The 9,325-nt window shown below is 38.1% G+C and overlaps 1 protein-coding gene across 1 annotated transcript in view; it reads left to right on the top strand.

Moving 5' to 3' along the window:
- Positions 1-1,703: 1,703 nt before the first annotated feature.
- The window catches only part of dcn (decorin), a 19,446-nt gene continuing 11,824 nt past the window's right edge, over positions 1,704-9,325 (top strand). The window contains exon 1 of the mRNA XM_028449687.1: positions 1,704-2,104. The gene's annotated coding sequence lies outside the window, so the exon portion shown is untranslated. The remainder of the gene's footprint in view (positions 2,105-9,325) is intronic.

The following is a 9,325-nucleotide window of genomic DNA, read 5'->3' as shown; positions in this document are numbered from 1 at the left end:
AGCTGGACTCCAGTTTTCATCCTTCTTTCCTTCAGTTTGTGCTCAAAGATTATCGCACGGATCCATGGTGATAAACAGGGTTTTGTTACTTATATATTGTCTCACCAATGATGAAGCTTAGGGGCTGTTCATGTGTGGTCTGACCTTTGCCTTCTATAAAATAACACAGCCAGGTTGAGAACAGGGGAAGCAGGACAGGATGGGACCTGTTCTTCGGCTGTCTGACACTTTTAAAGCTTAAGAAGAAAGAAAGTACAAAGCACAAAACAAGACAGAAAATCTGGGTAAATCCTAGAGCACTTTAAATCTAGGATTCTTTGGTCAGAACGCACCCTTAGTTACGTCACAGATAGATGTCGCACAACAAGGGCCTAGACCACATGATATCTAGACATGTTGAGTATTTCATGTAATGACAAGTGGAATAAACCGGCATTTTATTCAGAAAATTGTCACTTTCGATGTAATAATGTTATGTTCTTACTAGGGCTGTCACTTTAACGTGTTAATTGCTATTAATTAATTACAGGAAAAAAAAATTTGCACTCCAAACAGCGCGGAACCTTTCTTGTTTCAAGAGTTTCCGGTATACCCATAATACTGATGCACAGACAAGATGGGAGACTTGTGGGAGATGGCCTAAAACACCGGATGGAAAACTTAAAGCCTAGTTGTGTACAAATTGTGCAAGAAAGAGTTTGCCTTATCACAGGAGCCTTGCAGCCTTCGCTACCAGCTCAATGCTAGCACGGACACTCGGACAGTGCTCACTGCAACATGCTGTAAGCACGCCGTGACTGACAAATGAACAAACTCACTCGATAAATATTATTATCTGAAGGAGAGAAAAAGCAACAAGTTTGGTGTCAGAAAAGTGTTCTTACTGTTTTTGATGCGCTAACTTATAGCACTACATATGATGTATTATTTCACTTGTATTTTCAATTATTTAGAGATATTTAAATTTCTATACCTGCATCTGTACAAGTCTGTCAAAAACAATAAGTGAATTCATAAAGACACTTTGTTATATATCAATGTTTTTCTCTGCCACAATAATGTAATTTAAATGAAAATACCTCAAGTTGGGGGCGTTTCTTAGTCATTTTAGGTGCGATTAAAAAAGAGATTAATTAGATTAATTCATTTCGGAGCATGATTAATTAATCGCACAATTCTTTTAGTCTCATGACAGCACTAGTTCTTACATTGACTAAAGTTTTTAATCAATATCTATGAATGGTTTACAATTGTACCCAGTATACAGTTCTAGCAATGGATTCGCTTGCAAAATAACCCTTAAAACAAAGGTAGAAAATCTAAGACTTGTACCTCACATCCCACAGTGATCCCTCTTTAATTCCCTTTTGTTCAGTAAAGCTCAATACTTCTTTTAAGCAACACAAGCAAACCTAATGAAGATCTGAAGGGAAATCGGTTCAAGAAGGACATTTTTTTGTTAGGGTGGACTTGAATCTGAAGTGTGTAGTTTGTGTGTTTTTATGTTTGTTGAGGGTCGTCGGTCTCTCGGTTGAATGAGAATGAATGACAGAGTGTGAAATAGGCCGAGAGTTAGTGTGCAGTGTTTTCAGCTGAGCTCCATACAGGACCTATCATTACCAGATGTCACAGTCAGAGAGGCTGCCAGCCCAATCGCTGCGTACTGCTTCAGACTCTGCCTCTTTCTCTTACTTCTTTTCCTTCTTTGCTTCTTTGCTCCTTGTCTCTGCCTCGCTCCGGTTTTTTCTTCCTCCCTTCTCCGTTTCCAGCTGTTTTTGGAGCTTGCAGCGAAGACGAAGGAACGTCTGCACCAATTGTTTTGGTCTTTAGAGGAGATTGGTGGTCGGACCCCTCCCTCCTTCTGTCTCTCTCCCCTCTCTCTCCTGTTACTCCCTTTCTCTCTCATCCTTTCCTTCTCCGTCTCTCTCACTCCTCCCCTTGTTTTGACAGAGCACACCTGCTTGATCTTGGCTGCACGCACTCCGAGTCCAATTACCACATAGGCCCTCTGAGCCACTCCACAGTCTCATCCCCCTCGACTGGATTTTAGGAGTCAAGCTCATCTCACTCACTTCTGCTTTCTTTGCCTAGCTTCTGAGCACAGGTAGGTTCATCCTTTAACTATGGGAATGAATAGAGGAAGTGTGAAGGATAATGTAAAATTAGATGTTAATATAATTTGTTGGGCAATAAAGAGAGATATCTTGCTAAATGTAGCATGTATGGTCTCAAACTGTTTGTCGATGATGCTATATTCTATCTTGCGTGTGTCAAACTCAATTTAGTTTCATTTTACTTCCACATACATTACTCTGCTTTCACGTCCCTTGACAGCCCTTTCTTTCTTTGTGTGCATGTGTTGTGTATATTACAGGTATTTTGCCGGAGCTTACTTCCAGTACTCCTGGCTTTGTCTTTGGAAAGCTAATCATTCCCAGTCCTGTCTGCAAACAGCTCAGGGAAAGGAGGGAAGGGGGTGTGGTGGTGCTGTTGATGCTGGTTCCTGACTCCACTGCCAAATAGATTTTCTTTTGACCTCTTCTCATAAATCTCTCACCAACAAACTGAGTGATATTTTCAACATTTTTTAGCCGGCTGTGAGAAGTGTTTGGACACTTTATTTGTTGATTGTTTAGATGAGAACCATCTGTCAGTACATTCTTCTAGCACTGCTTTGGGAAGTTGGTAACTTCAAATGGCTGCTGTGATGTTGAATCAAAGACAAGAGTTTGAATGAGGAAAATATATTGTTCCCAGTTTTCTTTTTTTTTTTTTCTTTGTAAAAACAGTTTGTGTCATCCATTTTTTCAATCTTTGCCTCTCTTTTTTATAGTCTCTTAAAATCTTTACAGTCTGTGGAATTTTAGCTTTTCAAAGATCTGATTAAGGGGAATTTGAAATAACTGAACAATTTCTGTGTTGTTTTAAACAACCACAATTTGTCAAGGCTTTGGAAAAAGTTGCTTTTGGAGCTTCCAACATGCTTCATGACCATTTTAACCTCAATTTCCTATCTGTCTTTTCAGTAGTCCTGTTTTCTTTCAATATAAGCGTCTTCTACCCATTGTGGCATTTACCATAAGGCGTTTTACAGAAGCTGGACAAGGCCTGAATTGCTTGGTGCAACTTAAAGTGAGAGACTTTGAAGATTTGAAGAGGAGAAAAAAAACAACTCTATCTGGCAACACACAGTGTCATCATTAATCCCATAATGATGTAGCATCTTTTATCAAAGACAAAATCTGAAGGCATGCCACCACACAACTCCCAGCTAACTTATTACATCTTTTTTTGCCTGCAGGGGAAAAGCCTAATAAGGCCTAGCTGAGTGCAATGTGAGAAGAAAAACCTCTAGGCTGCATCTAAAATGACACTCGTCTGAAAAAAAAAATGCAACAAAAGTGCTTCTGCTGCTCCTTTTTGTGAGTTAAGGGGAGAAAGATGTGAACCACAAATGGGTCACTGAAGGAGACATTAAGGCCAAGATTGCCACACACGGGCAAACTTTTTCCAATCTGTACCTAAACATTTTAGATCAAAAGAGCCAACAAACAAACAATGGAATTGAAATATTTAACAGAACAAAGTCCACGTATTAGTCTTTCTAGCCAAAATTTTAGGGATCAAATGTAAAAAGAAACACTATACACTGAGGGAGAGGCATAAGGGAAGTCAGGAAGAGTGAACAAAGTGGGAGGAGGAGATGGAAAGAAAACAGAGAGGCTGAAAGTCAGGCTCCTCAACCTCATCCCTGCAGCACAGACGTTTGATAAATGGAAAGAAACAGGCCGACAGCTCTTATCGTTGTGCGGCTTTTAAATGTGGCCTTTGCTGGATTACTCACTATAACATCTCAAGAGAGGGAACTAAAAGATGTCAGGAGTAGTTATTGATTTAATGCTTTTCTATTGCATAATGAGAGTGTGTTGATTGCAGTGGTCAAAAACAGTTCACTTATCTTAAAGCCTGAAACCATGGAGGCAGACTTGGCTTGAATCACAATCTCTTCTTGCTTTGTCTTTACATATTTTCTCTTGATGAATTCTCACTCACCAAATCCCCAGTGTACAGAATAAATTCCAACATCATTCCAAAGAACAATCTGCATCTCACTTTTATGAGATAGACTTAGTTATCACTCATGCATGAAACTGTAAGAGAGTATTGAACTCCCATTCTGATGAGCTAAAAGCACCACATGTGTTTCAAAATGTTCTCTGGCCTTATAAATACCTTTGCGTGATTCATGTTGGCCAGAAGCTCAGCAGAAGCAGATGCAAACCTGTGGAGATTTGGAGGAGAAGAGGAGGGGACAATGGTGAGAGGTAGTGGACACGGGACAAGGGTGTCTGCCTCTTATTGTTTCATTCATTCTGCTTTAATTTGCACCAGCACACGTCTGTTTGCATGATGGAGAGGTGGCTGTTGATCTCAGTGGAAATTAAAAGTTAAACAGCTCCTGTAAGAGCGGGAAAATGACACAGCAAAGACGGGAAATTTTACTTGACTCCCTGGTGCAAGCTAGGCTTCCTGTCTGGGAATCATTAGTAATACTTGTGCCAGACGCGCAGAGGGAAAGCAGAGGGAGAAAAGGGGGGAGAAGGACAAAAGAGGGAAACCAGCCAGTTGACACAGATGCAGCCACCGCGGGAAACATCAGTCCACACCCGTTTGATGATGATGAATCCCAGGCTTCAGGAAGATAGAAATGATTAGAGAAACGTTTTTTTTGAAAAAGTATTTTTTTAACACCTTTGATCATTTAAGGACTTTTTCCTCTGGATTCATTGTAAGAAATTATTTTGAAAATGTGAATCTAGTGATAAAAATATCAGAAATTTAGTATTTTACACTTTTTATGGGATAGTATAGAACAGGGATGGGCAACGCTATTACAGCGGGGGCCACAAAAACGTGATTGTATCTGATCTGAGGGCCACATTATCAACATTTATGTCAGCATTTAGAAAAATTACCAATCTGAGCATTAATACAGTTTTGTCTTCTTTTTTCTGTGGTTTTGTTTGTTTTTTGTCAGTTTTTAGTCATTTTGTCTGTTTTTGGAGTCATTATGCATGTTCTTGTGATTTTTTGTGTTTTTTTTGTAATTATGTGGATTTTTTCTGCATTTATATTGTCAATTTGTGTGTTTTTAGAGACATTATGTGTGTTTTTGTTATGTTTTGTGTTCTTCTAATTTTGTGTGTTTTTGTGTACTTTGTGCATCTTGCTGTCGATTTGTGTGTTTTGGGGGTCAATTTGTGTATTATGTTGGGCGTTTTATATTCCTTCAAACTTCTTGAAATACAATTTTTGGGGGCAGCACAAAATTAGACCGAGGGCCAGATGTGGCCCCCGGACCGCCAGTTGCCTCTGTCTGATATAGAAGAAGTATCTTATTCTGTCCTTTTTTAATGTTTGCATTTGGACAGACAACACTGACCTGAAACAATATCCAACAAACAGGTCAATTAAGTAAATGGTACACATTAAGAGAATCCAGTATTAAGATACAAATACATGTTACAAAGTATTATTGAAAGTGTTATTGCAAAAGTCCAACTTTAGATTTTAGTATTTGGTAGCAAGAGTAATAGTTTACTTCAGTCGTCAGGTTGATATAATTACCGGCTCTCACTCAATAATCCCTGAGATCCATCAACCAGATTGGAAATTGTGATCTTGCTGTAATGCACAGTTTACAAGGCCAAGGCTCATCATGCAGCTCTCACATCTGTATTCAACACACACTTAATTTTGTTTTTATTGAAAAGCTCATGTAGTAGGTTCAATTGACAGTTTTGTTTGTGCATATCAATATCAAAATCAGACAAATAATAAAGGAAAGCAATGTCTAGAGCACAGAATGCTGGAATGGTCTTTGGACGTAGATTAAATAAAGACTGCAAGTGGGAACACATATGCATTTTATTTGATAATGCAATAACTATAATAACTAAACGATGGAGAATTTGAACAACACTAACCAAATATGACCGCTATTCAGCTGCTCCCTGATGCACATTTGAATCATTGGTGAGACAAAATGATTCAAATGCCATCTGATTATCAAGAAGTCTGAACTCTGTAGACTGGCAGATTTGTTCAATGTCCCAATGACATCTTACAGTAGTTCCTTCATTCTCTGCTGAAAAACCCAACTTTGTATGTTTACACTAAATAACTGTTTTGGCATCTTAAAAATGATGTTCTGACAAGAACCCTGCCTAGCAAGGTTCCAAAAGTCTCCTTTTTTTATATCACCACCCATAAAAGCACAAGGTGAACAATGAGCTTGAATTTCTTCTCCTTCATCTAGTTCCGTTCAAAACAGGGACCATTATTCTTTTTCGATTTTAGAGACTTTTTCAATTCTGCTTGAGTTAGAGACTTTTCTCACTGTTTCCGATTAAGAACCTGTTGAATATACTTGACATTAAGAATGAATTTTCTCCCGTTCATCATTTGTAACAGACATTCCTCTCTTGATAAAGATTTAGATGACCTCATCTTAAAATAAGATTCTTCTTCAGACTAAGAGTCTTCATTTGAGATTGAGACATTTTTTTTTTCTGTGTTTCAAATGCAGCTCCTCCTCTTCCTGTTTCCTAATCCTACTGTTTTCTGAGTCTTTTTTTTTTCTTTTTAACTCTTCTGTTTGTGATTAAGAGATTCTGATTCCATTTAAGATGTAGACCATTCTTCCTGTCTCTCTTCACTCTTTCAAGATTCGATTAAAGACTGAGACATTTATTCCACTTCTTCTGATCTTTGATAAAAACTCATCTTAATCTGTTTCAAATTTCCTTCCTCTCACTGATTCTGCTTTCTTGTCAGGGTTAAGGTTTTAGTATTTTCTCTTTTCATGTTGAAGATTTAGAGTTGTTTTGTTAGTCTTCTCCTTCATCATCCTTTTCTTTTCAGCCTGGCTTCCATTAAAAGAGTCTGGAATGTTTACGGATAAGGCTGACAGATTGATGGCAGGACCCACGGAAGGCTTTCTGAAACTCTAACCCACAGAACATAGACATGTATATCTGTTTATGTGCTTGTGGCCACAGGTCAACACAGGGAGATATGGTTCAATAGTCGACAGTGAACGTGTCTGTTGTTTTGTGTGCATTGCTGCTCCTTTAAACACAGCTGGTAGAGTGGCTTTGGGGCTCATTCAGAAAGTCTCCAGATGTGCCAGATACAAGGAGTGCATGTGATTAATAAGTCAGAAAAGTTGATGATGAGGTTTTTAGATGGGAATACAGTACCAGTGTTTCATATATAATGCAACAAGTCACCCCATCTGCCTTCTGAGGGCAATAGCAATCTTCAAAGACTTCAAGTCTTTTACGCATCCCTGAATTCAAAAGACATTAGAGGACGTCTGCCAAGTCGGCTGACAAGGTTTTAGTTGGAGTGAACCTTCAGCGTTACAGAGGGATTAGAGGCTTACACCACCAATATTTTTCTGCTAAAGTGTGGAACGACGAGTCCTCTTCATGTATTGCATGTTCTGTTGATGTTTCAATATCTCCCACTGCAGCACAAACCACGCAAATAGAAAATATACGCACAGCTTAAAGACAAACACAGGCTCGCATAAAAATCCTATTCAAACCTGATTTTAGGTTTAACAGTGACTATCAGCAAAGAATGAGTACAAAGGAGAAGGCTGAGACTTCCCATGGAAGTGATTTCAAGCTTGGATGAACAGTTGCAAGTTCTGTAACCGCTGTACGGTGTGTCAGAGTGGCTGCTGTTTTGTGGTGGGCGAAGGTAATTGCTGCCCATTATGAGAGCCACTCTGAGCTGTGATCCCATGACCTCATGTAACCCGAACCTGGGTTTTACATATCATTAGCACAACTCTTTCGTTTCCATACAAAAACTGTTAAAAACAACATTTCAGTCTTGTTTTTCAACCACACTTAGCACTGTTTAAAGAGGTAAAAAAAGAAAGGGAAATGACGTTTGCTATCGTAACATTGAAGCAAGTACTTTTCAAGTACTATTTTGACTCTTAAGTAATTTACACTTAAATAATAATAGGAGCTTGTTGCTGTTTTACACACATTTTAAGGGTATTTAACAAAAAGAAATCAAAGACATCTGATCTTAGCTCCACATGTATCATCACAGTTCATATAAATCAGGCACTAGTGAGATTTAGCACAAGCCATCAAATGTTTAAATTCTTATCCGTGTATAACTGATTTATCCCTATGCTTTAATTCAGGGGTTTTAAGTCCTTAAACTTAATATGAGCAAAATGCTTTAATTATAATAAGAACAAAAGAGAAAACAATCAAAATTGTATCAGAGATGGGGAATAAAATGCTTGAACATTTCTAATGACTGTACAATTTGAAGACTGTAAAAGTGAAGTTATACTATCCTCTCTTGTAAACTGAGCACAATGCCAGCTGTGACATATTCAGACTATAAGATACCAACTCCATGTAACCGTGTACCCAGTCATAGACCACTTTTTTAGGTCTTGGTCTTTTCTCAAAATCAAAAGCATTTTTACCCGGTCTAGTCTCGGAATTTACCATCAAAACCAGCACTGATCCGCAATTCTTCAACTTCATTAATGTGATAATAAAGAGAAGCATTTGCAACTAACCCTGAATAATCAATATTGTAATTTGACTTCAAACATTTAGCGTTAGCTCACTGAGTGTCTTATGTGTCAGACACATGCAAAAACTTGGACATCAGTCCATCTTATTTCTAGTCAGAAATTCCCCTGACTTTTAGGCCTCATTCACCATCTTGGGATTTATCAGTAGCTTTCAAATACATAGAAGTGTTAATAATTAATTGAACGAATTTCTCAAGATTTAACACCTTGTTTTTGTCTGTCAAATGTACTAAAAAGAAAAGTTAAATTAAAGAGAGAATAATCTAAACTGTTCACACGTCGTTGAACACTTAAAGGGCATTGGTTTTTTTAAATTGATTTTCACGGTGCATTCTGGTCTTGGTATAAGATAATGTGGTCTTGAGTACAACACTACCCATGTGTAGTGCTTAGAGAAACTAAAGAAGAGGAGAGAAACAGAAACTTTACTGTTATTTTTCCTAGATCGTAAACCAAGTGTTGGCCTTGCAAAGCGTCAGCATAGCTAATCTCTAAACTATTAGCCATCCAAACACAGTCATATCTGCACATAAACTGTATGAGTTAGTGGGTTAGGGTTTGTTGAAATGATGGGGTGCTATAAATCTTAGTAACGATGTGGTCTATACAAGGAAACTTTGAAAACAGGTAAAAATGTTTGGTTATTTTTTCACTTTTAGGGAGAGAGTGTTACAATTTTCCCTCAGT

The sequence above is a fragment of the Gouania willdenowi genome, chromosome 6 (assembly GCF_900634775.1).
Source record: "Gouania willdenowi chromosome 6, fGouWil2.1, whole genome shotgun sequence".
Taxonomy (NCBI): Eukaryota; Metazoa; Chordata; class Actinopteri; order Blenniiformes; family Gobiesocidae; genus Gouania; species Gouania willdenowi.
The sequence above is the reverse complement of the archived record's forward strand: the minus strand, read 5'-3'. Positions and strand labels throughout refer to the sequence as shown.